The sequence below is a fragment of the Mirounga leonina genome, unplaced genomic scaffold (genome assembly GCF_011800145.1).
Source record: "Mirounga leonina isolate KUSES-001 unplaced genomic scaffold, KU_Mleo_1.0 Mir_114, whole genome shotgun sequence".
Classification (NCBI taxonomy): domain Eukaryota; kingdom Metazoa; phylum Chordata; class Mammalia; order Carnivora; family Phocidae; genus Mirounga; species Mirounga leonina.
The window spans coordinates 49,439,120-49,459,799 of record NW_023270265.1 but is presented as its reverse complement, the minus strand read 5'-3'; positions in this window follow the sequence as shown (position 1 = coordinate 49,459,799).

Genomic DNA, 20,680 nt, shown 5'->3' with positions numbered 1-20,680 from the left:
CTGGGGTGCATCCAGTCTATGGGTCCCAGACTGTCATCGTGTGGGTCCACCTCCACGACATTGTCAATCTCTGTGTGTTTACCACCCCAAGGCCCCACTCCATAAATTAGAATTAACTTTCTTTTTGAGGGCTTCGTGATGTTTTTACAAAAATTCATATTTTTGCAAAATATTTACAATCATAATCCCTTTGTCTTAAAGAACTTGCCTGGAATTAATGGGAAGTATATCTAGTGATGTAGAAATAAGCTGTGCTCCACATATGGAACCTGATTTTAGGCTCTAAAATCACAAGCCAGGGGCGCCTGGGTGGCTCAGTTGTTGAGCATCTGCCTTCGGCTCAGGTCATGATCCCAGAGTTCTGGGATCGAGCCCCACATCGGGCTCCCCACTCCACGGGAAGCCTGCTTCTCCCTCTCCCACTCCCTCTGCTTGTGTTCCCTCTCTCGCTGTGTCTCTCTCTGTCAAAAAATAAATTAAAAATCTTAAAAAAATAAATAAACAAATAAATAAAATAAAATAAAATAAAATAAAATCACAAGCCAGTTTCTGTTGGAGTGGATGCTCCCTTTGGGAGGTTCACCCAAAGACCTTCTAGCATGAGATTTTCATTAGATCTTGAGGGAAATCTGCTTCTAGAATGTTCTCTGAAGGCTCTGGCTTCTGTAAGTTTCGTTTTAGGCCAAGATCATCCATAATTTTCTTTATTCTATCTTTAAATGCAGGAAATGAAGAAAACAAAGAAAGGATCATTTTATTGACCCCTCAAAGTGCAGAAAATGTTTTTAACAAATCTGGGCTGGGTTTTGAATCTTTGGCACCTCGATCTTGGATATCTCAGCCTCCAGCTGTGAGAAATAGTGCCTGCTCTTTCAGCCCCCGAGTCTGCAGCTTTTTGTGGCCACAGCCCTAGCTGACTGTGACAGGCTCTTTGGACCCACTCACCTAAGGAGCCATGGGGAACTTGAGCAGAAGGCCAGCCCAGAGGTAACTGTCTTCCATCAGCACCAGGGGTAAGTAGCAGCAGGTGTAGGAAAGCAGTGAACTGGCCAGTGACGCTTGAGTGGGGTGGAGGGAAGAGGCAAGGAGCTAACCCCAAGCGTGTATCCTCCAGGTGAGGACAGATTGTAGCAAAGAAGGAAGAAGAACACTCTGTGCAGGTGGATGGTCAGCAGCATATGCCCTGGATCTGGCACGTACACCCCTGTGTCACTTAGGAGACACCTGGCTGTTGTTATCTGTCCCCAGTGACTCACCCGGGTTCAGGGAGGGCAGCTGGTGCCCAGGTCAGGAGGAGAGATAAGGGCTTTCAAAGACCACTGTCTGAGCTGTGAGCATGTGAGTAGAGCAAAGCACAGGGCTTGTGCCTGCCTGGGACCCCACCTGTGAAGAAAGGAAATCCAACAAGAGCTTCCAAAGGAGACTAGGTATCTTGATCACCACCAGCTAGACGTGAGAAGAGATAGCCACAAGTTTTGAGGGACCACGATCCCAAGGGTGGTGGCAGAGGGAAGCATTTTCCACAGGGAAGAGCTTGTTGGTCCCAGATAGGAATGAATGAGAGCATTATTCTGGCTCCTGCAAGTCACCTTAGGAATGTGCAGACCAGAGGTGTGGAAAAGGCCAATTAATCAATGTGCTCCTTATCACTGGGAACACCTGCTCTGAGGAACAGTCTTGCTTCCTTGCCTAAGACTTCACCGTCAGAGAGAGTGGCCAGTTACACTTCGGGGGCTCCCAATCGGCCCAACTTCACCCAGACACATCATGTTCTGATGTCCTTCAAGCCAAGGCAGTAGGAGGCCGAGCTCGAGGGGCAGTTTTAGCATGGCTGTCCGCGGCGGTGACAGATGGTGCCCAGCTCCCCTGCAGGAGGGGCACACAGCTCCCACACGGCCCTGCTGTGCGGGGACTCGGGAGAAGGTGGCAGTGCTGGCCAGCGCTCTCCTTGTAGGACCGGCCTGGCGTGCATTCACTGCATCTCCCCGAGATGACATATCAGCTTCACGTGATTGGAAAAGCGCCAAGGGACAACCTTCACTCTGCTTCCCACACATCCACAGGTGGAGCCCCAGGGCCCACCGAAGTCCCACTCCCAGCGAGATGGAGCAGGAGGGCCCTGCAGTGGGCAGGCTCTTGGGGGGGTCTGTGTGCGGCAGGGGGTCTCTGTCCTCTGTCCCCGCCGAGGCGCCTCAGGTGGGAGGTGATGGGCATTGTCAAGCTTCTCCAGCTGAAGGTGGACAGTGGGGCCAAGAGTGTTCTTTGGAACAAATAAATAAAGAGAATGAAGAGAAGCAAGAAATATTTTTTAAAAAGTGTTTTGCCAGCTTTGGCCCTCACATACAGGAATCAGTAAAGTGGGATGTTGACCGCCGGAATTTGGGGTTCCGCAGCCCTGAGTGTGAGCCTGGCTCTGCCTCTGAGAGCCTGGTCCTGACCACATCCCTGCGGCGAGGGGGGCCTGAGGGGTGCCCTGGTGTTCCCTCATTTCTTCATCTGGGAAAAGGTGTTAACAACAGGCCCCCCCGCAGGCCATCGTATGTTGTACAAGTTTCCATGGGACGGTCTACGGGCAAGCCTGGCCCATGGCCAGCACCTGATGTGGGCAGGACTACTGTTAACAGCGTCCATGATCATGAGAAACCACAGCAGCTCCTCCTGTGAATCAGCGAGCTCCCCGCCCCCCACCCCGCAGTTGACTCATTTCCAGATGGGTCTCTGTCAGAAGGAAGGAGGGGAGGAGAGGGCTGGACACAGGGCCAGGTAGGGCCAGGGCTCTGAGGGGCTGGGGGTGGGGGTGTTGCTGGGAGCCCAAGGAGGGGCTGATTGAGGAGGGTGGAAAACCATAGTGCTGACTCCTTATTGCTGAAGACACAACCACCGAAGGATTTTCCCTCCCTCCATGCCTGTGGTTTGGGCAGGCCGTGGGGAGCGGGGGGGGGGGGGGGCAGGGCAGAGACGCAGCTGGTGGGCACTCTTGGGCCCTGCAAAGCCCTCACTAAACGTCGTTATGTCTGATGATGTCCTCGTGGACTTGTGGGGAAGTCTTGCAACGGGAAAGGAGTGAATGACCTTCCGTCTTGGGAAGACAGTGGCTCAGGGGGCTCTCAGGGCTGGGGACATTGGGAGGAACGGTGCTGGATTTCCTGAGTGAGGAGCAGGCAGAGCTGCTGGGGGCAAGTGTGGGGAGCCTGCTCCCACCCCAACTCCTCCATGGGTAATGCATCATTCCCATTTTCCAGGGTGGGCTGTGCAAAAATGCTCTGTTAAGCAAGATGTAAGCAACCCATTTTTAGACAACATATAAACACACAGAAAATAAAGAGAATAATGTGCCCAAAACCCCTGCTCCCACCACTCCGAATTTGAAATGTTGGAAGTCTTTGCTCGACATCATTAATCATCAGGAAAACCACAATGAAATACCACTTCATACCCCCTAGTCTGGCTGGAATCAAAGGGCCAGATAGTAGGCAGTGCTGGGGAGGATGTGGGAGAATCAGAATCCTTGTGCACTGCTGGTGGGAATGCAAAATGGTGCAGCCACTTTGAGAAACAGTCTGGCTTCTGCTCAAACAATGGAATGGAGTCACGTACAACCCAGCAATTCCAGCACTGTAGAGACACCGGAGAGAATTGAAAACCCACGCCCACATAAAAACTTGTATGTGAATGTCCATGGCAGCATTCTTCGTCATCGCCAAAAAGTGGAAACCATCTAAACCTCCACCAGACGAGGAATATATAAACAAAATGTTGCGTATCCACACAATGGACTGTGACTAGGGCCATAAAAAAGAATGAAGTTCCGACACCTACTACAACATGGATGGATCTTAAAAACGTGATGCTCAGCAAAAGAAGCCAGACACCAAAGCCCACAGATGGTATAATTCCATTCCTATGAGATGTCCAGAATCGGAAAATCAGGGAAAACAGAAAGGGTTTGCTTAGAGCGGGGAAGGGGAGCGGGAGAACCGGGGAGTGATTGCTGAAGGTGCAGGGCTCTTCCTGAGGTGATGAAAATGTTCTAAAATTGACCGTGGTGATGGTTGCACATCTGGGAACAGACTAAAAACTGCGGAATTGGGGCACCTGGGGGGCTCAGTCAGTTAAGCATCTGCCTTCGACTCAGGTCATGATCCCAGGGTCCTGGGATGGAGCCTCGCACCGGGCTCCCTGCTCAGGGGGAAGTCTGCTTGTCCCTCTGCCCTTCACCCCGCTTGTGCTCTCTCTCTCTTTCAAATAAATAAATAAAATCTAATAAATAAAAAAATAAAATTAAAACCACTGAATTGAATGCACCTGTGGGTTATATGGTATGTGAATTTTATCTCCAATAAAGCTACTTAAAAGTCTGTGGTATTCTTCTCCAACATTTTTCACATAGAAGAAACAAAATATTATTAACTGTGAGGAAGTCCCCTTCCTGTCCCTCCCTGGCTACACTCCCCTCCCTTGTCCCTGATGCCACCGTGAGCATGGATTCCCTTACAGTCTGCTTTGGATCACTGTTCCATGTGCCTCATGCCCCTTGCTCCCCTTTCTCATTTAACCACCACGAGAGCTCTATGAAACTGTGCCATGACTACCTCCCTTTAACGGATGAGCAAACTGAGGTCATAAAGGTCACAACTGAGCTACCCATGGTCAAAAAGCCAGGTTGACTAGGGTTGATGCTATTGGTCCATCTCTGTGTTACAAACCCAAGCTCCATTCCTTATTTTTCCAGCAAGCTCCTTTGGCCAAACCTCACAAATGATCCCATCGATCTGTGTCCCTGAAAAGAATGTTGCAAATAACATTAACAGTGAATATGTTGCGTGCAGAAATCCCAAAGCATCTCTGGTATTTTCCAGGAAACATTTTTATCGTCCCAAGGTGACTTTTATAAGTCCTTGTCTAAAAGGTGAAATTGCTACTCTGAACAGCTCAAGCAGACGGTCTAGATTTCTTGAGCAGAACTCAACTAATTCTCATGTCCCAGACCCGCAAATGTCACAAATCCCCCTACAAGCCTCGAAAATGTTACTACTTTTTTCGGCAAAGGATGAAAAACCGAGAGGAGCTGAGATGCTTTGCATTTCAGACACTCCATCATGACAGAAATGGACCTTCTTGGATCCATGAAATAGTTGCCAAAAAAGGGAGAAGTCGACAGATGAATTCTTCTGGGAGGCCAACCACAGGGCCTCAGACCCCTCCCACCCCAGACACCCCACTTCTGCTGCTCGCTTTAAGAAACCAGCCACTGAACGCCTGGGATGAGCAGCTGAGCCCACTGGCTTTTCTGGGGCCCCAGTATCTGCAAAGTATCACGGGAGACACAATGATGAACAAGATCTGGCCCTTGCCTTCAGCGTAATATTACTTATTAACTGATACCAAGTTGTTTCTTACTGAAAGTTGGCCCGTAATAGTGAAACATGGCAGGGTTTTTTAGACACACTTTACACCCAGGAACAGAGACACACAAATTAATTGGTGCATCTCAGGCCATGGTGTTTGGTGGATGAGCTACTGGCCACAGAACCCAGCTTCGCCCAGGGCAATCTAGATGAGAACCTCACTGTTATGGGTTGAATTGTGTCCCCCAGAAAGATATGTTGAATTCCTAACCCCAGTACCTGTGAATGTGGTCTTACTTGGAAATAGGGTCATTACAGGCATAGTTAGTTAAGAGGAGGTCAGACTGGAGGAGGGTGGGCCCTTAGTCCAGTATGACTGGTGTCCTTAGAAGAGAGAGATCTGGACACAGGGACGCATGCAGACCATAATGCCTGAAGGCAAAGACACAGGGAGAAGAGAGCAGGTGGAAACAAGGCAGGGACTGGAGTGACAAGGCCACAGCCGAGGGACACTCGGGCCACCAGGAGCTGGAAGGGCCAAGGAAGGATCCTCCCCTTCTCTTTGTTGAGCATGGAGTCCTGGACCTGGGTCTTGCCCGCCCTTGCTGTTCTAGGTTGCCTCTGCTCCTGAGCCCTGGACTACTCCCTGTCTGCGAGAACCTAGCCTGGCTTCACCCCAGGGTCCCTCGAGAGCCCCCAAGATGGGCTCTTGGGCTTCTGCTACCACAGTCCTCTGTGTTCTCTCTCCGAGAGGCTCTGTCAGTGACAGGACACAGAGTTGAGTCCCCTCTACCTCTTGACTAATCCCAGGGTCTAAGTCGAGGGTCCAGAAAAGTACCCCCAGGCCTGTGGACACTGGTCAGCTCTTTCTAGGACCCCAAGAGACTCGTGGAAGGTGCCCATGCCCTGGCCCCAAAGAGCCCCCTGGCCTCAGCCAGCCCCAGCCCCTACAGGACCATCTCGATGTTTCCTGGTCCCCCGCAGCCTTCTCTTTCCAGAAATCTGGTTCCAGGATGTGTCCAGGCCCCTGAGACGACGAGGGTGTGAGGAGCCAGGCAGCTGGGGGAGATCTGGGCCTCCTGGCCCCTCTGATGATGAGGTCCCTGCCCTTGACGAGCCTGCACCTGGCAGGAAGGTTCCCCACCCTGAACCTGGGTCCTTGCTCAACTTAGTGGTGCCTCTACAGCATGTCCTGAGAGCTCCAGGCACGGGTCTTGCATCCGCGCCCATGGGCAAGCAGCTGCCAGAGGTCCAGGGGTCCCCTGGGGTGTGACTGGAGGGTCCTGGCCCCATGGGGCTCTGTCCTCTGGCCCTGGCACCGAATGCCCACCACAGGACATAAAGAAGAAAGCAGATGCCCTGGGGAGCCATAGAGACAAATAGGAGAGACCCAGAGCTGCCGGGATGGCTCACTGGCCATGCCCTGGGGAGGCTCCCCATGGCCATGACCGGCTGGCGGGAAGGCTGTGGGGTGGGGCAGACAAGGGGTCAACAATGGTTTGAATGAATGCATGGAGGATGAATGAGTGAGTGAGTGAGTGTTCAGGCAGGAGGGAGGGGAACTGGAGGTGTCAGAGCCGAACACGGATCTTCTCTGTGCACCCCACCACCCCTCACCCATCCCCCTACCCTATCCTCCCCCCCCCCCCCCACACACACACAGCTGAGGAGTGACAGCCTGGGGACTCGGGAAGGAGCCAGGCAGGGTGGGTGGGTCAGGGAACCTGGCTTTGCTCTCACTTGGTCAGGGTCTCCTGTCCTAGCCTGGGCCCCTCTCTGCCACCGCCTGCACTCCCCAACCCCACTTCGCTTACCTGTGAACTGAAGGGGCTGCCCTAGACCAGGGGTCCACAAACTGCGTTCTGTGCCCAAATCCAACCAGACGCCTGCTTTTGTAAACAGTTTTACTGGAACACAGCCATGCCCGTGCTTCATGCAGGCTGTGGAGATGCTGTGGGCCCCGCAGGGCTGAATAGCTGGTCAGACCGCCTACAGCCAGAAAATCCCGAAGTATTTACTCTGCCCCCTGCTTTAGATGAGCCCTTCTCAACCGGAGCAGCACCGCCTCCTTGCGGGCGATTTGGAAATTGCACGTCTGATGCGTCAAATAAATAGTCATTATAATATCTTCTATAAATACAACTGCGGAATCATTATGTTGTACGCCTGAAATTAATAAAACATTGCATGCCAACTATACGTCAATAATAAAAAATTTTAAATGAAATCTTGCCAAAAAATAAAAATAAACATGAAATCTTGCCATTTGCAACACTATGGATGGGACTAGAGAGTATAACGCTAAGTGAATTAAGTCAGATGGAGACAAATGCCATATGATTTCATTCATATGTGGAGTTCAAGAAACAGCAAAAAAGACGAGCAAAGGGAAAAAGAGAGGCAGAGAGAGGCAAACCAAGTAACAGACTCTTAACTCTACAGAACACACGGGTGGTCACAGGAGTTGGGGGGGGGGGGTCATGGTGGAAATAGGTGATGGGGATGAAGGAGTGCACTCGCCATGATGAGTACGAGTAATATATAAAATTGTTGAATCACTATATCGTGTACCTGAGATTAATACAACGCTGTATGTTAACTGGAATCTAAATAAAAACTTAAAAAAAAATTACTTTTCTGGTTCCTGCAGTTCTGCTTTACATAGAGTTAAGCCATCATAACTATCTTTGAGATCTGGAGCACAAGCAGGTGACAGTCTCTATGGACGTCATCGGAGGCACTGAAGAGTGTTTCTTGCCACAGCAGGGCATCTCTTCTCGGCGGGGACAGACTCCACATCAGCAACTGCGCGGCCGTTTCAACGCGACACCACTAGAGGGCAGCATAAGCCCGCGTGCGGCTGGAGCCCTGGCCACGCACCGTGGACCTCGCCGCGCCCAGGAGAACCTGGTGGCCTGGTCCTGAGCTCTCAGCAGGAGTCACGGGCCTCGGAGCGGGGTCCAACCGTGCAGGGGTGATTCTAGTCTATGAGACATATGGGGGAGCAGAGGGTCACCTGCCTGTACTCGGATGTCGCCTCCCCCCCCCCCCGCTGTGTTTCTGGAGATGCCCTTGTCCTCAGAGATGCTCCTTCCAACGGAGCTCTGCCTTCCCCATTCCCTCCCGCCAAAGAAACCTGCCCATTCAGCTAAACTGACCCTTTCTCCAATTTTTTTGACCTTCGGATTCTTTGTGGAAGCTTGTGTGTGTATAACAATTACTTAACACTATGAAGCGGGCATTGGGGAATGCTGACTTAGCATTTTAGGGGATGCTCCTTTTTTTTTTTAAGTGGGATTTTGTTCATTTTCAAGTCATCTTTCCCCGTGACAGGGTTTGGTTTTCCCCACGCACAGTGCCCCTCCCCTACAGGGCTGAGCAGACTCAGGGCGAAGGGGTGTGTGCCAAGAGGGAGAGTGGGGCTCAGGGATTCTAAGTGCACTGGGACCTCATCTGTCACACCTATGGGCGAGTTCGCTCCTCCTGATCCCTGGGTCTCCCGTGGGCCCCTTGTCTGGGGAAACTGTGAGTTACTGACAAAAGCAGCCGAATGTCGATACCATAACCCAAGCATTATTTAAGAAATGCAGGGGCCCCAAACCTCGGGCTCTTCCTCTCCATCTGAGTGGGTGCATCTCCCTGCTGGACCATCTGGGCTGGAGGCTGGGAGCCCAATGGGGCGGGGGGGGGGTCCTCCTCTCCATCCCCTCCAGCCTGAGAACACAGCCCCCTGCAGTAGGACTAGATTGCTGGTGGATGCAGCTGAGGAAACGCAAGCTGCTGAGCAGCTAGATTAACCTCACAGCTCCATGACGCAGAAGGTCACCCAGCCAATGAGAGTCCCCATCATCATTAACGAGTGTCACCACACTGATTTTTGCTGAAATCCTTTTAAGTTCCACGCCTATTACATCCTTGTGGATTCTGAGTGTTGGAAACCCCCCTCCACCCAACCTCACCCACTGACCCATGACAACCTAAACTACGTAATTCTCCTACTTTGGGATCAGGCCACCTCCTTCATGCAGCCCTCCAGAGCACCCTCTGCTGCACACCCTCAGCATTTTATTTGCATCTCTTGGGCCCTGTCATCCCACCCATCCCACTCCCAGGACAGGCTGGGGGTTCCGGCAGTGGATCCTTCTTGCACAGACTAAGTGGATTAAATTAATCATGCATCAATGAAATTATTTGCTTCCCCTGAAACTAGGTGACCACTGAGCAGAGACATATTCCTCGCAGCTGCCCAAAAGCAGCCAGAGAGTTGATAACTAGCAAGAGGATGGTATTCAGACCCACTTTGGGCAAGCGGTTCTAATGTCCTGTCAAGACTTAGCATCAAGGCACTGGGCTCTCTCCGCCAGGCCCCCTCCCCTTCCCACTTGCCGACCTCCCCTTGGATGGATCCCACCTCATGCAGGGGGGGCACAGCTCCTCCTGGCCCTCCCCCCCCTCCCTTGGGCAGCTCTCCCCCCCTCGGCCTGGCATGTCTCCTGCGCTTTCCCATTTGGGGATCCATGCATCCTGGTCCTGCCTGGCCCTCCCTGTGCCTTCCTTGTGGCCTCTCCTGCTGGCCACAGCTTTGTCCCTCCTTCCAGCACCTTCTTGGACATCCCCACCAAAGCAGAGCCTGGTCACCCTTCATTCCTCTGGAAAATCTCCCAGCTTAAAGGGGAAATTATGAAAGGCTCTTCAGAAGGTCTGGTCAGAGTAGTCTTGGAACAGACCCCAGCCTGTCCCACCTGCCTCCTCTCTCCGAAAACAGTCACCTCTGTCTCCTCAAGCCAGCTTTCCGTGTCCTCCAGGCTCCGTTTTCAAGGCAAGTGTCTCAGGCCCTCCCCTCTTCCTCGCACCCCCTTGTGTGGCACCTACCTCCCTCCTGCGTTCCCCCTGCCCTGCATGCGCACTGCCCTGCTCTCCCCACAGCCTCCTCATCCCTGCCACTCGCCAGCCACTCTCCTCCCCACCTCCCGCGGGCCCACCCCTGCTTCTGGTTGTCTGGACTCCAGCCACCCAGGAGTCCCCAACACTATACACTGTCCAGGACCAGTTCCCCGTCCTGCCGGCCCGTCCCTCCATCTTCCTGAGCTTTGTTGCTAGAGGCAGCCCCCGGGGTGCCCCCGGGGTCACTCTGGAGCCTGTGGCTGTCCCCCTTGTCTTTCGGTAGGCCGTTCGTCATGGGCAGGCCTGCTCACCCCACAGCTTCCCAAAGTTCTGGCCTTTGGGGTTTACCACCCTCACCCCCCACCAACCAGCCCAGCCCAGGTGCATCCCCCTGCCTGGCCAAGTCCCACTGTGCCCTGTGGACAGAAAGGCGCAGGGGGTGCCCCCAAATCAGCAGTCAAGGTTCACAGACCACACTTCTGAGTGTGCATGCTCTGAACGCTTGGCTCGATGCTCACACTCAGGTTTGAAGGTTCACTCTGTCCGTCTCAGAGAGGGACATTTATAGCAAACCCCTTTCCTCTATGCCTTGAAGAGGGGCAGCCCCAGCTGGAACCCGGCTTCCTGAGCAGCACATTCACCAGCAACAAAGCCCAAGAGCCCCTGCGCACGCACACCCCTGCCTCTGGCCGTCTCTGCCTCATGGGTCTCAGCCCCCCACCCCCCTGCAGAACTCCCCACCACCCCACGCGTTGCCTCAAGAAACAAGCTCTCTGGTGGTGGAAATTGAGATGTAAAAGTTCATTATTTTATTGGGCTTAAAAGAAGAAGAAGAACAACCAGCCAATAGGATTTGTTTTCTGCTTTATTTTCAGAACAGGTTTTCACTTGATTGATTGTCGCCTGCTCTGGGGGGAATCTGTGTCCTGGACCCTCTTGAGGGCTGACCCAGTGAAGGCCACGCAGCTTCTTGTTGGATGATTAATTCATTGTTTTTAAAAGAAAGTAATCAGGAAGAATCTCATGAAGCTGGGGGTTTCCCTGAACGAAATACTCTCAAAGGCACTGCCCGTCTTCCCGGAACAGATCACAGCCGCTTTGGGCAGGTGAGTGAGAGCTTTAGGTTAATATGAGGCTTGCTTAATCCTTCCTAGAGTGGAACCTGTTTGCATTTTGAGCAAACTTCCTTCCTGGGCCTGGCGGGGTGGAGGGCAGTCACACCAGCTCCTTCCACCCTCTCCCCTTTGATGGGATTATTGGGGCTGGTGGAGGATCCATTTCACCTAATAGGCTCTGACCGATGGCCTTTGGCAGGGTCAGTTCATAAACATCCCACGGCCTGAGGGAGAAACATTTCTTTCTTCTTCTTGAAAAATTATTTCTCACAGTCCATTTACATTCTTTCTCAATAGGGATTTTCCATAAATTTGCTGCACTTGGAGATGATCAGTCTCTAAATAAGATTACCCTTCTCTCAAAGAGAACTCTAGAAAGGAAAGTAGATTTTTTTTTTTTTTGGTGTGTTGAGTGTTCAATGTCTGTATTTGATTTATTTGAATTAACACAGGTGGGTTAATTCTATTAACAATGACCCCTAAGGAGCCAGCATTGTGGTAACGTAGCAGACCCTTATTGGAACATCGGGCATGGAAATGACGTAGGTTTACCTGTTTCTCACAGTATTCAGAGTACAATGTCTTGTTCGAATCCACGTGTAGTGACTGTCAGAGGTTGCTGAGCTGGCCCTGGGACAGACGTGAGGACAGACCCCTACAGAGGCTGTGCATTCATGCTCCCATGGGCTCCGTCCTTCCCCTGGTCAGGCCTCTGAGCAGGGGCCACCTCCTCCCAGACCCCGCTCCTTGCCTCCTCGCCCAAGAGAACCTCCCCTACTTGCTCTGTGTCCCTTACCCCTCTTCTCTGAATCCCTGGCGCTTTATTTGCTGATTTGTCTCATTCCCCATCTCTACCTTCCTTCTCTAAAATCTAAGCTCCGTGAGGGCAGACCCAGGGCTGAATGCACCTGCTACAGGCTCATAGTCGATGCCCACTATGACTGCTGGGGGTGGGGGGGCAGGTGGGGGTAGAGAGGATGTGGGGTCCGGTTCAGGTTGGCCCCGTATCCTCTGAACCTTGGGTGAACGGTTTGGTATCTCAGCCCTGCCCTGCCGCCCGGGGGTGACTGGTAAGCTGCTCCAGAGCCGACTGTGAGCCCTGCCGTATGCTCGGGGGTGACAGATTCCTCCTCCCCGGGTCCTTGTTAAGGCAGCAGGGCAGGGAGGACAAGGTGAGAGGGGCGCCCGCGCAGCTGCCCTGCTGGAAGGCTTCCGAAGGAGGGAGCATCTGTGCTGGGATCAGATGAGCGAGTCGTTTCTCAGACGCATGAGCGAAGGCCAGGGCCGGGGAGGCCTCTTGAGGAGCCTTCGGCAGGGGTGAGGACTCCTCTCCAGGGACAGCTCTCCATGGATTCCAGCACCTGGCTCACCGCTGGGCATGCTTGTCACACAACAATGTCATCCGTGTTGTCGGTCGGCGCCTGTAACCCCCACCCTCTGCGAGCACAGGTGTGGGGTCTCATTCATCTCTGTGTCCCTGGTGCCCAGCAGGGTGGGGGGCATGCGGGAGGCCCCTTCAGCCTCTGTTGATTCAGTACGTGTTTGAGTGTGGGGGGTCCTGCGGCAGCCGTGTCTATGCAGGGTGGGGGGAGCAGCGGGGAGACGGGCTGGGCGTCATTTCGAGCACAGCCAGGGACTCCGAGCAGAGCTGAGTCCTCTCACCTCCAATACAGCCCGCAGATCTGCCCGCCGGGCATCTGCCGCTCCAGCCCTCCGGCGGCTCCCAGATGGAGCGCAGCCCGGCGCCGCCCTGCCGTGGGACGGTACCTCCCAGCTTCCCGTACAGCTAAAGCCTAAGTAAAAATCAGTAGAGAGGGAAACAGGCCAAGCATCACCTGCTGAGTGAAGTGTAATTCAGCAAGTGCTGGGAGAAAGTTGTCCGTGCACCTGAGACTGGGGTTTGAGAAGAATATGTGGGATTTCAGGAAGATATGGTGCCACAGACCCTCCCCCACCAATTCCACCCATGAGGAGGGGCTCTACAAAAGAATGCAGATTTTAAAAACACAAAATACAGAACTGTGTTTTTCTTTCTTTTTTTTTTAAAGATTTAATTTATTTATTTGACAGAGAGAGACACAGCGAGAGAGGGAACACAAGCAGGGGGAGTGGGAGAGGGAGAAGCAGGCTCCCCGCAGAGCAGGGAGCCCGATGCGGGACTCGATCCTGGGACTTCAGGATCATGACCCAAGCCGAAGGCAGTCGCTTAACCGACTGAGCCACCCAGGCGCCCCCAGAACTGTGTTTTTCAAAGCCAGAGCTCCTGGCAGCCCATCTTTATCACATACATGTTTTACATTTATATTTGCATATATATATAATTTACATTATATGTAAGCATATAGGTAATATATATGTGATAAAGATGGGCTATAATAAACCGTTTTTGCATATGTAAATAGATGAGAAAATAACATAGCACACACATATCTACACACACTATACCGTAATCACAGCTATGCTCTTAAATTTGTTTAAATTTGTTTAAAATGTGTAATTAAACATTGATTTGTTTAAAATGTTTAATTTAAAAACACCATTATGCTGTAAGCTGCAGTGATATTAACCCTGGTGATGGGCTCCCTTATGCCCAATCTAAGAACCAGCAGATCTGTGACCTAGTGTGTAAGCCCCCACTTAGATTAACTTAGTGTTGGGTGGAATCTGTCTGCTACCCTTCAGGGAACAGAAGGCAAAAGTGCAGCATCACTGGGGGACAAGGAGGGCGGGGTGGGATGGAGGGGCCTATCAGAGAAGGCTTCCTGGAGGAGGTGATGTGAAGGCCAATGGGAGCTAGTCAGGCAGTCAAGGGAGGGAAGGACACTCAGGTAGCAGGAGCTGCAGGTGCAGAACCACTGAGGTAAGGGGCTGTGCAGAATTCTGGGGGCTGCACATGGTGGGGACCGGCGGTGCCTGGGCTCAGTGGAGGCTAGATCCTGGAGGCGGGAGATGCTGTGGCGTCTGAGCTGGGAGGAGTGGCTGTGAGGGTGGCTTATGACAATGGGCCATCTGGGGTTCTGCACAGATGCTCTGGCCACCATTCAGGGGGGTTCGGGGTGGGCAGAGTGAGCACAGCAAGCTGCCAGGAGGCCGTGGTGGCCATGGGCTCGGGACAGCGGGGGCAGTTGAGCCACAGAGCGACATGGAGGGGGAGGGTAGACCATAAGTCAGCAAAGATAGGAAGATGGAACTGACGGGCTCTGGAGTGGATCAGTGGGGAGAGGCAGGACAGGATCACCTCCTGGTTTCTGGGGGTGGTGGAGAGGGGTGGGTGGTGGGCCCTTCACTTAGAAGGGGTTGCCCAAGGAGGAGCAGGTCTGGGCCAGGGGGAAGAGCTCACTTTAGGATAGGCAGCATTTAGGTGCATTTGGGGCATGGGAGGACTCTATCCAGGAGCCAGTTGGCTATGCCAGCCAAGAGCCCTGAGTAGCGTCTGGCTGAAGCTTTGGGAGTCATGCATCTGGGGATAGGGAGCAGGGGAAGACATGGGAGGGACCAGATATGCCAGGAAAAGCACGCAGCATGAGAAGGGGTCAGGCTGAGGGCTGAGCCCAGAAATCACGAGACCTCCTCCCCCAGAAGGGCCTTCCACTTGGTTCTGGAGTGAAGCTACCAGGAAGCAGTCCCGGGACCCTGTAGCCCTGAGTGGGACAGACAGTGGAAGGCATGCTGTACCCACTCCCCCTGCCCAGGAACTTCCCAGTGCTGGGAGCCTCCTCTCTCCCCCCACCCTCCGACTGCCCTGGAAAGATAAAACCCGAAAATCTCCCCAGATCAGTTTCAATACCTGGTGAACTGAGTGCCCAGTGGATGAATGACAGGCCTTGATAGAGATCTCTCCTTGTTTACCTGTCAACAGAAACCCGCAGGGACCAGAATACCCCACTAATTTCTTCCTCTGCTGTCCCTTCATTTAAGCAAAAGATAACAGGGATCAAAAGGCCCCAAGAGAGGTGAGAGGCACATGGGCTTTGTTGTTTTCCAAGGGAGACTTGGGTGCCTGGAAACCACCCCCCATGGGGACTTGATTCCAGGCTCTGACCTGCACCTCAGAGCCCCAGCCAGGGTTAGTGCTGAGGCTTCGTTGTGGACAAACAAAGAGGACAAACGCGCACAGACTGTCATGTTTTCCAGAGAATGATGAAGACGTGGCTTAGTTCCCGAGCAATTATAGGACTATGTGTGCATGAGAAACAGTCTACCGGTCAACAAGTAATGAACCTGGAGGTGATACCACTGGAGAAGGTGGGGAAGGAGAAAGCTGGTGGCCTCTTAAGTTGGCAGAATGCCCTGTAGGACGTGGTCAGGGTGGGGACTCCCTCTTGTAGGTCTCCAGGCTCCAGGTGGCCTCCCCAGGTAAACTTCTCTCACCTCCACCAGGTGGGACACCCTCTCTTTCTTCATCAGGGAACAGAGAACACATGCACAGAGTTTGCAGTGTCTCAGGGACGTCTCTGCTGGGCTCCCCAAAACATGGTCACACCCCCTTTCACATCCATCCCCTGAAGGGGTCACCCCACTGAGCTGACTGGGGACCACCTCACACAAGGCACTTTGTCCTAATTGGAGATGTATTTCCACAAATGAGCCTGCCGGACACAAGGCCAAGTGTGCTCAGCCAAGGCTTCCCGTGGATGAGTCAGGTCACCCACGACTGGTTACAAACTCTGATAGCTCCTGGTTGGACAGCTCCTTGTCAGGGACCCTGGGGACTTTGTCCGAGGAGCCCTTGCTGGGGGCAGTGGTCGCTGGACACTGGGCACCGCCTGCCATTTTGTGTGTTATGTGTGTGTGTTATCTGTGGGTCTGTGGGTGTGATCACCCACACCATCTGTGCTTGGAGGTGGGAAATCTGCTGATGACTGGTTTTATCCCGAGGTTGCCCAGTGTGGGAGAGCTAGAACGTCTGCACTTCTGGGGCAGTGTATTTCTGAAAGGTCAACCAGGGATGATGACCCACCTGCTTATGGGCTTCCAGCCATCATTGGCATCCTGGACCTGAGAAGACATTTCACGTATTCAAAGGAGACGCCCATCACCTCTCCAGAGCTTCATACTCAGGATTCTCACCCTGACTCTACTGCAGAGACCTAAGGAGCCACATCTCCAAACCCCAAGGGCAAACCCCTACATCCTGCTCACAGCCCTGGTAGCCCATCAGCACCACCAACCCTGCTTTCCTGAGGACATTTTCCAGCTGAGCCCTGGACTCCTGGTCTCTGCAGGGGAGATACCATCCGGGCCCAAAGTGGCTCCCGCAGGAGGGCATTTCATGGGGAGGTGTAGCTGGGGGCCCAGCAGAGCTGGCACTCTCTGGTTGCCAGCTTCCTTCCTACTCCCTAATTCCCTGGCCCCATTGATAAGGCCCACCAAGATCTAGCTTCCCCATGCTTCCCCTCTCATTTCTCATGACTGGACATAGAGCATGTGGGTTGGTAGAATGCATCCACACACTTAGTTTATTATTTCTGTATCATGCACACTGCTGACAACCAGACACCATCCCTAGTCCTCGCTTCAGCCATCTACATTGCCAGACCCGTCCAGTGAGCAAGCCAAGATCAGCATTATTTCACCTTACAAGGAAGGCACCGGGCCCAGAGGAGGGAACTGACTTTCTCACACCCACTGGACGGGGGGAGAAGAGCCAGCAGCAGGCTCTGATCTGGGTGCTGAGAGGTCCCGGGCTTTTCCCATCACAGGGTCTAGGAGGGAGCAAAGGAGGGGTGTGGAATTTCCCGAGGACACATTGGGTGGCCCTCAGCCCTGAGCACAGATGAACGGACCCTCCTCTTCTTGTGTCATCTGGACTGGACATACTTCAGAGGAAGGTTGTGCTCACACCCATCATTCATTCCATGAATCTCCCACATACTCATTCATTTATTCATCCTTCGCTGAAGGCCATCTCTCACATACACAGTGCTAGGGAGGACATCTAAGCACAAAGACACGACTTCTGCTCCAAGGACTCTGCTGGCATCACACAAGTTAGTCTTAATGCCCTACACACTCACTGTCTTTCCAGGATCATGGAGGTAAGCAGAGCTGTGGGAAGAGCACTCTCAAGAGCCAGGACTTGCAAAATTAAACAGAGACACGTACATACGCACTTTGTTTTACAAGTCACTTTGGGGGTCCCCAGAAAACTTAATCGTAAATTCTGTACCTACGTGAAAGAAGATTTCCAAATGCCACATTTATTTCAATCTTGGGACTCTCATCTGTGGTTTTCTTCCTTCTTCCAAAACGCATCTTCATAAAACAGAAAGAGAAAACTTATATTTCAGAGAGAGAAGCACTGCTCAACAGCTAAGACTCGGATTGAGTCAGCACACATCCGAAATCAGGTTCCCGTAGCCAAACCTCAGTTAGGAAAACTCCACGTGCTTCCCGATGGCATCCATGTGCTGCGAAAATACGAAGCCGTGGGAGGGTGGTGGGTCACATCGTACTAGATGCTTTCCGTATGTGAGATCCTCAACAGGACCTGCATCCTCGAGTTTCCAAAGCGGCTTCCCCAGATCAGGTTACTCGGCGGCAAGTTATTGCCCTGGAAGGACACTCAAAGATGATGCTTCACCATCTCCCAAAAGCAGGCTTTTTTTTTTTTTTTTTCATTTTCATGGGAGATATCACCTTGATGATGAGATGTTATTACCAATCAGGCCCCAACTCCCAAGTTAGCTGTAATAAAATCAGCAGACAGAAACATGTGTTTACAGAATTCCAGGAAGCTATGGGTCATCTACCTGGAAAAGAGTAGTTTATGAATTGAGACTTGGCCTGTGGAGAAGGCATAGTTCTAAAATCACTGTGCTATTTGCCCAGAGATGCTGTCAGCTCCCCACAGAGCCTTCCTATAGACAGAGCAACCAGGATAGGGTTTGCGGCACAGAGAAGGAGCCATGCTGGGAAGGTCCAGGACTGTGATTTAGCCTTCCGTCTGGCCTTGCATCTGCCAATGGCCAACCCTGGAACCTTGGACGTGTTAATTCTGTGGCTCCCATATGTTTTCCCTTGGATATAATTAAGGGTCAGTTCCAGCAATGCCATTTTCTCATCTGGTTGACACCAATAAATTAAAATAATGATGATTGACAACAATTCCCCAACACTTCCTAGGTGCCAGCACTGCCCTAAGCATTTTACATATGATGTCATAGATGATACATATGATGCCATAGATGATACATACGATGCCATAGATGATATATGATGTCATAGATGATACATATGATGCCATAGATGATATATGATGTCATAGAAGATACATATGATGTCATAGATGATACATATGTCATAGATGATACATATGATGTCATAGATGGTATATATGATGCCATAGATGATACATATGATGTCACAGATGATATATGATGTCATAGATGATACATGTGATGTTGTAGATGATACATATGTCATAGGTGATACATATGATGTCAGAGATGATGCATATGATGTCATAGATGATATATATGATGTCATAGATGATGCATATGATGTCATAGATGATACATATGGTGTCATAGATGATACACATGATGCACATGACACCCAAATGGGTAAATTAAGGCCTGCAGAGGTTAGGTAGCATGCACAAGGTGACAGAGCTCGCTAGGTAGTAGGGGAGTGGAGAAGGACCCAGGCCTTCTGCAGAGATCTCTCTGTAGAAGCCACAATAATGACAGGCAAGGGAGGAATGGCATGGGTGAATCCAAAGGGCACCTGAATCCAGTTTTGAACTTGTGTCTTGTGTGTCCCTCTCCACCCCTGCTCACTGCTCACTCGGGTGCCTGCATTCAGTGTGTAGCCACCGCCCAGGCTCCTGCAGCCCGTGGCCCCTCCCCCATGACTTCCCATTTGCTTTGAAAGCTATTGATCTAAACTGGCTTCATCATCCCAGGGTCTGGTCCAAACTGTGCCTTTGGCAAAACACAACCGAATAAACTCATTCCTTTTTTTCTCCTGTCTTCTAAGGGCAGTGCCCTGAGGCCAGCCACGGGGGTTGGTAGACCTTCAAAGCCAGCTATGTGGTCCCCATGACAGGGCACACAACTCACACGACACCTTCCAAGGACAATTTCCGCTTGCGGTGAATGCCCTGAGTCAAGCGTTTTCCCAAAATGTCCTCCAGAGCAGGAGATGCCCTTGAGAGAGAGCCGCTCATCCCGAAGGGCTCCCGGGCTCCAGAGCATTCGAACTGCCAGCACAGAGTCAGACCACCACCCAGATGCAGAGCCCTAGTGGGGGGCTGCTCTGCTCTCGAAGGTGTGAGCCCCAGTGCTGGGTGTACACTCTGAACAGACTTCCTTTTCGACGGATCTCAGGTGCTCCTGTGGGGCCGCATCCCCCTCTGCTCCTCGGGACAGAGCCCTCACCGGCCGAGCCAGGCGGCACGTACTGGCCGGAGGAGGTTGCCAGGGCTCCAGCATTCTTTCCTGGCTTTATGTTCTGGAACAACTCACCTGCCTTCCCCTCGGTCACTTTGCTAAGTTGAGTAAGCCTCGTGCTACAGACCTGGGTGTTGGCTTCCTAATTGTTTAGACACCGACTTGGCAACAGGTGAGTGACCAGCCTAAGAAAACCGTCCATAACCCATCTGCCCACAGGTGCCATTCTAGACTCTTAAAAGGCTTATGGGACTATGCTCCAGCTGAGTCCCCCAGGGAATGAAGTTTTATTTATATAATAAGGTTTAGAAAGCAAACCCAACTTCAGCTGTGTGAACACCTCCCCTAGCACTGACAGACAGTTGCAGTTAGCAGACAAATGGCTTCGGGACCAAGAGCCAGGGAGTCCCTCCAATGTCCTTATCGACCTGTGCTGTTTGATTTACCTGGCCGCCTGGTGAAAGGCCACATGGGGGCACCTTAAATCAGCCCGACAGAGGAAACTGCCAACCCTCCCTCATCAATCTTCATTTGTCTTTCACAAATGCAGGAGAACCACTCAGCTAGCAGGGTCTCTAGCTAATCCTGCCCAACCTGGGTAAGTGATTTTTAGAAGCCCCCCCCCCCCCCCCCGCCCTGCCAAACAAAACAAAACTTTTGATGGTAACTCCTCACGTAATTTCCTGGCTGGTACTCTCCTGCTGACAAGAAACACATTTATCTGAATGTCAGGATTGCTGACACGGTGAAATGAAAATAATCCCTCTTGTTCCAATAATTTCATGCCATTCCTTGTTTTAATCTTCAGGAAATAAACTGCTGTTCCTATTACAAATTGAGAGACTAGGGATCATTTTTTAAACATTTCAATTTATATTTAAGAAATCATAGCTAATATATCCTAAGAGAAAGGTATATGAAGCAAACATACAGAATTCCA